The following is a 10,910-nucleotide window of genomic DNA, read 5'->3' on the forward strand; positions in this document are numbered from 1 at the left end:
CATGTGCCACCATGCCCAGCTAATTTTTTTGTATTTTTAGTGGAAACAGGGATTCACCAAGTTGCCCAGGGTGGTCTCAATCCCTTGACCTCATGATCTGCCTGCGTCAGCCTCCCAAAGTGTTGGGATTACAGGCGCGAGCCACTGTACCTGGCCGGCCGGACATTATTTTCTACAACAGTCACAAGAACCCATTCGAAAGAAAAGAGAGCTGGGCGCGGTGGTTCACGACTGTAATCCCAACACTTTGGGAGGCTGAGGCTGGCGGATCACCTGAGGTCAGGAGCTCAAGGCCAACGTGGTGAAATGATCTCTTCTAAAAATACAAAACTTAGCTGGGGGTGGTGGTTCGTGCCTGTAATCCCAGCTACTTGGGAGGCTGAGGCAGGAGAATTGCTTGAACTCGGGAGGCGGAGGTTGCAGTGAGCCGAGATTGCGCCACTGTACTCCAGCCTGGCGCCTGGTGACGGAGCAAGACTCTGTCTCAAAAATAAATAAATAAATAAATAAATAAATAAGCCAGGTGTGGTAGCAGGTGCCTGTAGTCCTAGCTACTTGGGAGTCTGAGGCAGGAGAATTGCTTGAACCCAGAAGGAGGAGGTTGCAGTGAGCCGAAATTGCTCCACTGCCCTCCATCCAGCCTGAACAACAGAGCAGGACTCTGTCTCAAAAAAAAAAAAAGTAAGGGCCACAACCATCAGTTCAACTTGACTAGAATACAGTAACCACCCACCACATGCCAGACCTTATATTTCTCAAGGAGAAACAGCTCAGATCGCCCACCTTCCTGGAGCTTATAAGATTTCTGGGTCATATCCTCTAGCTTCTGCATAGACTTGTATTATTATTTATTTTTGAGACAGGGTCTCTCTTATCCAGGCTGGAGTGCAGTGGTGTGATCATGGCTCACTGCATCCCCAACCTCCTGGGCTCAACTGATTCTCCTGCCTCAGTCTCCCAAGTAGCTGGGACCACAGGCATGAGCCACCACGCCTGGCTATTTTTTTTTTTTTTTTTTTTTTGTATTTTTAGTAGAGATGGGGTTTCACCATGTTGCCCAGGCTGGTCTCAAACTCCTGACTTCAAGTGATCTGCCCACCTTGGCCTCCCAAAATGATGGGATTATAGGCGTGAGCCACCTGACTGGCTGAGAGTTTTTCTTTGCACTCAATGCTAAATTGAGTTTCAGATGGTAAAGGTGTGAGAACAATGCCTGGGGGACAATAAGGTCCCGTTACTGGTGATGACTTGTCTAGGAAGGGAGCAGTTTTGGGAATGGGAAGGGGAAAAAATAAACTGCAGTCCCAGGCCTGGAGCCATGACTCAGACCTGTGCTCCCAGCACTTTGGGAGGCTGAGGTGGGCGGATCTTCTGAGGTTGGTTAGAGACCAGCCTGACAATATGGAGAAACCCCATCTCTACTAAAAGTACAAAATTAGCTGGGCGTGGTGGCCGATGCCTGCAATCCCAGCTACTCGGAGGCTGAGGCAGGAGAATCACTTGAACCCAGGAGGAGGTTGTGGTGAACTGAGATCGCGCCACTGCACTCCATCCTGGGCAACAAGAGCGAAACTCCATCTCAAAAAGAAAGAAAAAAAGAAAAAGAAAGAAAGAAACTAATCCCTAGGGATAAGGGCTGCATGAAGCCCTGGCCCTCCAATGCCTGCATTTGAATCCCAGATTCATCTCTTACTTGTGGTGTGACCTTGGACAAGCCCTCTCATTTTCCCGTGCCTCAGTTTCTCCATCTGTAAAATAGACGTGGTCACAGTAACCTGCTTCCTAGAATTGCAGCGTGAGCTGAAGGAACTCTGCAAAGCTTAAGACAGTGACTGGTCCGCGGGGAGCAATCAATGAAGCCGCCATCACAATAATCCCTTGGGATCCCCAGGGCGTAGCTCGTGGGTGCAGATTCTGAACCCACAGAGTTGGCGTGGAGGAGGAAGAGGGAGCCTGGTGAGCACCCCACTTACACCCCCAAAAACCTTGGAGCCAAAGCACCGGATCCCAGCGCCAGCTTCCGAGGAGCTGCCTTGGGGGTGGGACTGCCCCGGGCCTGGCCCAACCCCAGCAAGCTTGTTAATTACTTCTCAGGGTCACGGGTCTTAAGGAGCCCCTCCGAGGGGATCTTCGCCCAGCCCTCTGTTTATCGATCGAATCTAATCTCTCCGCAGGCGGGTGGGCCTCTAAATCCTCCTTAACTCTCCTTTCCTGCCCTTTCCGGGCAGGGAGGCCCCGGGCTGGGTTTAGCTCGCAGCGAAGGAGGGCTGGAAAACTGGAACGCACTGGGAGACCTCTGGGCTCCCCGCCCTAAACGGAGAAGGGATGGTGGGTGCCCCCCAGCATCTCGGGCCCCCCAACCTCTACCCACCTGTGGGCGAGGACACCGCCCGTTTCTGCCCCTCGAAAACCCCCGATCTTGGAATCCACCTCTGTGGCTCCAGAATCCAGGGAGACCGCGCCCACTTCCCTCTCGGCCAGCCGTGGCCTCACTCGGTCCCCACCCGGGGAAAGAGGATCGGGAGCTGGGGAGCCGCCCTGACTTGCCCTTCTAGTCAACGTAAAGAAACCAGCACCGCTGGAGGAAGCGGAGCCCCCGGCCCCCGGCCTGGCTTGGCTCTCTGCCCGGGTGATTAAGATGCGTCCTCCGAGGGCGCACGGCTTTAACCCGAGTTGCCAGCGCTTTTTGGCCCCGGGCCATGTCGGTTGTTCTGGGGGCTCTCTGGGTGCCCCGCAGGCCTGGTTCCCACCTTTGAAGTGAGCTCCGGTTGGATGGTGGGGGGAGCTGGGGGCGAGGCGGGGTGTTCTGCTGGGCCAGGTCTGGGAGGAATTCGGTGGGAAATGCGGGGAGCTAATGGGGCAGACAGAGGCAGTGTCAAAGAGACAGCCTGCTAACATTTTCAAAACGTTTTTCACATTTTTGTTTGTTTGTTTTGAAACCAGGTCCTGGACGGGCGCGGTGGCTCACACGTGTGATCCCAGCATTTTCGGAGGCCGATGTGGGTGAATCACCCGAGGTCAGGAATTCGAGACTAGCCTGGCCAACATGGTGAAACCCGTCTCTACTAAAAATATTTAAAAAATTAGCTGGGCATGGTAGCAGGCCCCTGTAATTCCAGCTACTCGAGAGGCTAAGGCAGGAGAATCGTTAGAACTCAGGAGGTGGAGGTTGCAGTGAACTGAGATTGCACCACTGCACTCTAACCTGGGCGACAGAGCAAGACTCCGTCTCTAAACAAACAAACACACAAACACACAAACCAGGTCTTGCTCTGTTGCCAAGGCTGGAGTGCAGTGATATGATCATGGCTCACTGCAGCCTCGAAGTCCTGGGCTCAGGTGGCCCTCCCACCTCGGCCATCTGAGTAGCTGGGACTACAGGTGCATGCCACCACACCCAGCTAATTTTTTTTCTTTCTTTGTAGAGAAGGGGTCTCACTATGTTGCCCAGGCTGTGACAGGCTGGGCAACATAACGAGACCCCGTCTCTACAAATAATAATAATAATAAAAATAGCCAGGTATGATGGCACACCCATAGTCCCAGCTACTCAGGAGGGATCACCACTTGAGCCCAGCAGTTTGGGGCTGCAGTGAGCTATGATGGTGCCACTGCACTACAGCCTGGGCAACAGAGTGAGACCCTTTCTCCAAATAAAATAAGATAAAAAGATAATAAAGTAAGAAACAAAAACTTGGAAGACAGAGCAGCCTAGGTTCGAATCCTGCCTCCTCCACCTAGCACTGGGAGACTAAGTGAGTGACTTTGCTTCTTGGAACTGTCTCCTCACCTGTCACCTGTCAGCTTCTCTGGGTCAAGAACTGAATGACTAAAAGTACCCGGTTCAGAATGAGCGCTCCTCCTGGCTAAGAGAGAAGGCTACCAGATGGAGGAAGGACAGGGGGTGGGGTGGGATGGTTGTAGGGGTCGGGCCTGTGGGGAGGTTGCTGGTTCCTATCTTCTAGAGCTCCCAGGCTGTGGCCAAAACTGACATGAATACCTGCTCTTGCCCAGGGGGTGTGGATGTCCAGGGGGTCTCTGGGTGAGGAGGAGGTGGGTGCCTATTGTTCCATTGGTAAAGGATCTGATAAAGGATGGGGGTCTTCACTTCCTGTTTCCCTAGGAATGTGTGATGGAGCTCTATGACCAGACACGAGTGTGATCAGAGCTCCGGATCAGGCACCAGTGCACCCTGACCTGTGCTTCAGGGGCTGCACACTCCTGGCGCACACCTGGTGTTTACCTGGCACACACCTGCCACATTCATGGTGCATGCCGTGGTGTATAGCTGCACACACACCACATTCCTAGTACACACCTGGTGTATACCTGGCACACACAGCACATTCCTGGTGCACCCCTGGCCGATACCTGGCACACATGGCACATTCCTGGTGCACTCCTGGTCTATGCCTGGCACACACTTGGTGTACACATGGCACATCTTTCAGGCTTTCAGTCACTGGCCCATGTTGGTCTTGCTCTCCAGTGTCAGAGAGGCATCAGGCACCTGAGTGAAATCACTGGTCTTGATGAAACACGAAACTAGGAACCACATAAGGGGCACTCACTATATGCCAGGTGCTGTCTCAGGTGAGTTAACATTCATTAACTCAGTTTATTTTCACAACGCCCTGTGAGTTGGAGGCCATTTATTCGGTTGGCCATATATTTCCTGCTCTCCCCTTTCCTGTGTGCAAGGTGGTATAACTGAGTACCCCCATTTTTTTCTTTTTTTTTTTTTTTGTGAGACAGAGTCTCACTCTGTCACCCCTGCTGAAGTGGAGTGGCACAATCATGATCATGGCTCACTGCAGTGCAGCCTCTATCTCCCAGGCTCGGGGGATCCTCCCACTCAGCCTCCTGAGTAGCTGGACTACAGGCGTGTTCCATCATGCCTGGCTAATTTTTTGTAGAGATGGGGTCTCACTATGTTGCCCAGGCTGGTCTTGAATGCCTGAGCTCAAGCCTTCCACTTCCCTGAGCCTCCCAAAGTGGCAGGATTACAGCCATGATCCACCACACACAGCCACCCCCATTTTTCTAAGATACGGTTTACTTTTTTCTCTCTCTCTTCTTTTATCATTCCCCTGGTTCCCCACTTCCTACTCAGCCCTTTAGAAATACAAATATAGGCCAGGCGTGGTGGCTCATGCTTGTAATCCTAGCACGTTGCGAGGCCGAGGCAGGCGGATTACCTGAGGTCAGGAGTTCAAGACCAGCCTGGCCAACATGTGAAACCCTGTCTCTACTAAAAAATACAAAAAATTAGCCAGGTACACAGGCGCATGCCTGTAATTCCAGCTACTCGGGAGGCTAAGGCAGGAGAATAGCTTGAACCTGGGAGGTGGAGGTTGCAGTGAGCCAAGGTCACACCACTGCACTCTAGCCTGGGCTACAGAGCAAGAGGTTGTCTCAGAAAAACAAAACAAAACAAAACAATTGGATACAATGAGTTCGGAATTTCTCTGAAAAGAATCAGTATGTCATTATGTTCACTTATTTGTCCTTCATTTTAAAGTTTAACTTTCTTGTAGTTCCAGTAAACAGCCTCCACCAACCGGTTCTGATCAGTAGTTCACATCTGTTCCCCCAGCCCCAGGCTCCATCCTGACTCATCCCGGCTCCAGTCACCTGCTCTGACCCACCCGTAACCATCCTTATCGCCAAAACACCCACCCTGCCACTCCTCCTTGAACCCCTGCTCTCTTTAAAACAGCCAATCGGGATTAGTCCAGCTTGTGCGGTCTAACCCTAGCCAACAGGGGAACGACACAGCAGTAGGGACGACCCCTGTCAGACGTAAGCACCCCTTTTCCTCCCTTGTCCAAATACGCTGTCACATTGGTCCATCTGTGAGCCACACCCTTCTATAGAAGTAAACTGCCTTAATGAGAGGATTTATCTTCAGGTGCTATTTCTTTTGCGAGATCGAAATTTTACTTATAACAATACAAATATAACGGTATCCCCTCCTCCTCTCCCAGCCCCTCCCCGCCCATTCACCAGAAACTCTCTACAGGGCAGGTTCTTCAAACTCCTCCCGAGCTGACAGTTGATTTACAGACCAAGGTATGCCTGCTACAGAACTCTCATCCGTTGGAAGCTTGCCTCAAGAGATAGCCAAATCTACGAAACTCCCTCCACTCAGAGACTACCTCGAAAAACTCTCACCTGGGGAGAATTTGGCCTAGTCCTATCCACAAAAGTATCAGCAGCCACCAACTCAACCGATCAGTAAATTAGGCATCAGAGCTAACATGCGCCCCCCACCCACTTTCTCCCCTGCTTTTTCAAGTGCTGACTTTCTGCTCCAAAACGGTAGCAGTATGTTTAAAGGTGGGATGCCTGTGCTTCTCCCCCTAAGCTAGTTTTGGAATAAATCACTTTCTTTAGACCAGACCTAGCTCTCGTTAATTAGACTTTGCAAGCTGGCAAGTGACTAACCCACATTTTGGTTACAGTAGCTGTACTTCCTGCCCACCTTGTGTTGGATGAGGTCATGTGACTAGCTCTAACCAATGAGCTCTGAGTGAAATTGACATGCATTATTCCCAAGCTACAGCATTTAATTGCCCATGTGATACTCTCCAAAGCTCTTATTTCTTTCCAGCGTGACAGCAAGCAGTGTTTCATAATGATCCAGAATGTGGCTTTTCCATCGGAGACTATGATGAGCAACAAACACCTCCTTGCAACGACCCAAAATGGACATGAAGCGTGGGTGAGAAATAAACGTTGTAGTTTTAAAGTTCTTGGGTTAGTCTGTTTCTGCAGCATAATCTAGCCTATCCTAACCATTACAAATTACACCCCCCACTTTACAGGTGAAGAAACTGAGGCATAGACAGGTTAAATCACTTGTTCTTGGTCGCCCAGCTAGTAAGTGACAGAGTGATAGTCAGAGTTAGAATCTGGACAGTCTGACCCTAGAGTCTCTGCTTTTTCTTTCTTCCTCCCCCCTCCCTCCCTCTCCCCCTTCCTTCCCTCCCTCCCTTTCTTTCTTTTCCTTTCTCTCTCTCTTTCCTTCTTTCTTTTTATTTTATTTTTGAGACAGTTTCACTCTTGTTGCTCTGGCTGTAGTGCAATGGCACCGTCTTGGCTCACAGCAACCTCCACCTCCTGGATCCAAGTGACTCTCCTGCCTCAGCCTCCCAAGTAGCTAGGATTACAGGCATGCACCACCATGCCTGGCTAATTTTGTATTTTTAGTAGAGACGAGGTTTCTCCGTGTTGGTCAGGCTGATCTATCTGCCTTGGCCTCCTGAAGTGCTGGGATTGCAGGTGTGAGCCATCACGCCCGGCTTTTTTTTTTTTTTTTTTTTGAGAAGTAGTCGCACTCTGTCATCCAGGTTGGAGTGCAGTGGCACGATCTTGGCTCACTGCAGCCTCTGCCTCTTGGGCTCAAGTGATTCCCTTGCCGCAGCCTCTTGAGTAGCTGGGATTACAGGTACATGCCACCATGCCTGTACTAAAAATAGTTTTTGTATTTTTAGTAGAGACATGGTATTGCCATGTTGGCCAGGCTCAAACTCCTGACCTAAGGTTATCCACCTGCCTCGGCCTCCCAGAGTGCTGGGATTACAGGCATGAGCCACCACCCGACCTCTTTTTTTATTTTTAGAGACAGAGTCTTGCTTTGTCACTCAGGCTGGAGTGCAGTGGTGGGATCATGGCTCACTGCAGCCTCAAACTTCTGCGTTTAAGCAATCCTCTCCCGTCAGCCACTGAAGTAGCTAGGACTACAGGCATGCGCCACCACACCTGGCTAATTTTTTTTTTTTTTTTGTAGAAACTAGGTCTCACTATGTTACTGAGGCTGGTCTCAAACTCCTGGCCTCAAACGATCCTCCAGCCTTAGCCTCCCAAAGTGTTAGAATTACAGGCATGAGCTACCAGCCCTGGCCTGCTGTTGTTTCTGAACTGTTATTTTGGTGTGTGTGTGGGGGGGGGGGGTCCCTAAACATATGGAATCTTCACAAACTGCAACAGATTCTGGATGAGGTTGGCCTCTGCTGTCCTGTTGCCTCTGATAATTTTTTTTCTCTTTTGAGATAGAGTCTCGCTCTATGGCCCAGGATGGAGTATGGTGGCGCCATCTCAGCTCACTGCAACCTCCGTATCTTGAGTTCAAGCAATTCTCCTGCCTCAGCGTCCCGAGTAGCTGGGGCTATAGGCATGAGCCACCACGCCCGGCTAATTATTGTATTTTTAGTAGAGACGGGGTTTCCACATGTTGGCCAGGCTGGTCTCAAACTCCTGACTTCAGGTGATCCACCTGCCTCGGCCTCCCACAGTGCAGAGACTTGGTCTCCCTCTAGCACCTCCCCTAGAGGAGATCTTAGAGGCTGGACCAGAAGACTGGGGAACATTCTCCTCCCTCAAACACCCATCTGGGCCCCTTCAGTTCCTTCAGCCTTGCACCTCCACCCCCTCTGATCTCCAGCCCTGGCAGATCTCCTGCCATCCCCTGCTCTGCCTAAGTGCTGATCACGTGAGCCCTAATGCTTCCTCCTAAGGGCTGGAGGGCAACTGATTGCTACAAGGGAGAAAAATCCTCAGGCCAGAGAGCTGAGCCACTAGACTCCTGGGTCCTGAGGTGAGCCTGGAGCAGAGGTTTCAGAAATATCTTCTCACCTCACACCCCTTGGGCTGCCTCCTGTCACTTCTCGGGGTCTTTGAGTCTCCTCTGCACTCAGAAGCTCCCAGGGAGAACCAGCCAGACAGGGCTCAGGACACTTCCAGGCAAACCTCCGCTCCTCCCGCCCTGACCAGTTAACACGACACTTATTCTACATTAAATACCAATTGGACCAATTTTCTGCTGTAATTAAAACCTCTGCAGACGTGTTCCCTGCTCAGCAGTGATGAGTTTATTAACCTCCAGCTCTGAAGGAATGCGGGGGCAGGGAAGAGGGAAGGAAGAAGAGTGTTTTCCAGATTAGGAGATTGGGGGAGAGGGTAGGGTTGGAGCTGTGGTGTCTCCTTCTTGGGCTCTGAGCAAGAGACAGACGTCACTGCAGTCCAGCCTGGGTGACAGAACAAGACTGTATATAAAAAAAGAAATACTGCAAATATCTACTCCACCACCCTGCCCTGCTACAGAACGAGGACTGCCATTCCATAATCAAGTGTGTTTTATAGTCCTACTTACCAAACGATTGGCAGACAGCATGTCCTCAGTCTGGAAATACAGTCTCTTTCAGTTCAACAATCTGGCCTTGTATGGGATCACTTGTCAGGCAGCGTAACTTAGGTTAATCTGACTATTACATATTAGTAATAGTATCTCCACTGCATAGTTGGTGAAACAGGCACATGCCTCCATGCCCAGATAATTTTCTCCTCCGGGCCGGACACAGATGGAGGCATGTGCAAAAGCATTGACATATGTTTGCAGCTTCTGCAGTAGCGACTTGGAAATATCTAACCCCACCACCCTGACCTCGGTTTCACAACTGAGGTCCAGTTGACATATGAACCTAGGTGAGGCCATGAAAGGTTCATAGCCTGCAGCCGTAGAGGCTGGGAATCAATGCCTAGGACTTCCCCGGCAGCTCAAGGAGTCAGTTTATTTCTGTTAACTAGAGATCACAGAATTATCACGTTCTCTTTCTCTCTCTCTCTCTTAAGAGACAGGGTCTCACACTGTCATCCAGACTGGAGTGCAATGGTACAATCCTATTTCAATGCAGCCTCAAACTCCTGGGCACAAGCAATCATCCCACTTCTTTTTTTTTTTCTTTTTTGAGATGGAATCTCGCTCTGTTGCCCAGCCTGGAGTGTAGTGGCACAATCTCAGCTCTGCAACCTCTGCCTCCCAAGTTCAAATGATTCTCCTGCCTCAGCCTCCTGAGTAGCTGGGATTACAGGTGTGTACCATCACATCCAGTTAATTTTTGTATTTTTAGTAGATGGGGTTTTACCATGTTGGTCAGGCTGGTCCCAAACTCCTGACCTTGTGATCTGCCCACCTCAGCCTCCCAAAGTGCTGGGATTACAGGCATGAGCCACCATACCCAGCTTCAGCCTCTTAAGTAGCTGGAACTACAGGCACATGCCACCATCTTTGTAGAGATGGGGTCTTGCTATATTGCCCAGGCTGGTTTTGAACTCCTGGGCTCAAGCAATCCTCTTGTCTCAGCCTCCTGAGTAGCTAGGATTACAGGCGTGAGCCACTAGACCCAGCTTCTATCACCTTTCAAACCTCCTCCGTTCCAGCCACAAGCCACTCTGGCCAAGCATGGTGGCACATGCCTATAATCCCAGCACTTTGGGAGGCTGAGATGGGCAGGTCACTTCAGGTCAGGAGTTGAAGACCAACCTGGCCAACACAGTGAAACTGCATCTCTACTAAAAGTACAAAAATTAGCCAGGCATGGGTGGCACACACATGTAGTCCCAGTGATTTGGGAGGCTGAGGCAGGAGAATTGCTTGAACCCAGGAGACCGAGTTTACAGCGAGCCAAGATCACACCACTGCAGTCTAGCATGGGTGACAGAATGAGACTCTGTCTAAAAAAAAAGAAACAGAAAAAGGAAAAAAAAGCCACCCTATCTTTTTGTTATTAATACACTTCACTTGTTACAGCAATTTTAAGTTCTCAGCAAAGTTATACAGATAGCGCGGCTTCCATGTACCTGCTCTATCCCCTCCCCCTTCTCCTGTTATTTATTTTTAGAGACAGCGTCTTGCTCTGTCACCCAGGCTGGATTGCAGGGGCACCATCACAGCTCACTGCAGCCTTGACCTCCCTAGCTCAAGTGATGCTCCCATGTCAACCTCTCAAGTAGCTGAGTTGATGAGGTCTTGCTTTCTTGCCCAGGCTGGTCTCAAACTCCTGGGATCAAGTGATTCTCCTGCCTCGGCCTCCCAAAGTGTGGAGATCACAAGCGTGAGCCACTCCCGC

The sequence above is a fragment of the Callithrix jacchus genome, chromosome 22, assembly GCF_049354715.1.
Source record: "Callithrix jacchus isolate 240 chromosome 22, calJac240_pri, whole genome shotgun sequence".
Taxonomy (NCBI): Eukaryota; Metazoa; Chordata; class Mammalia; order Primates; family Cebidae; genus Callithrix; species Callithrix jacchus.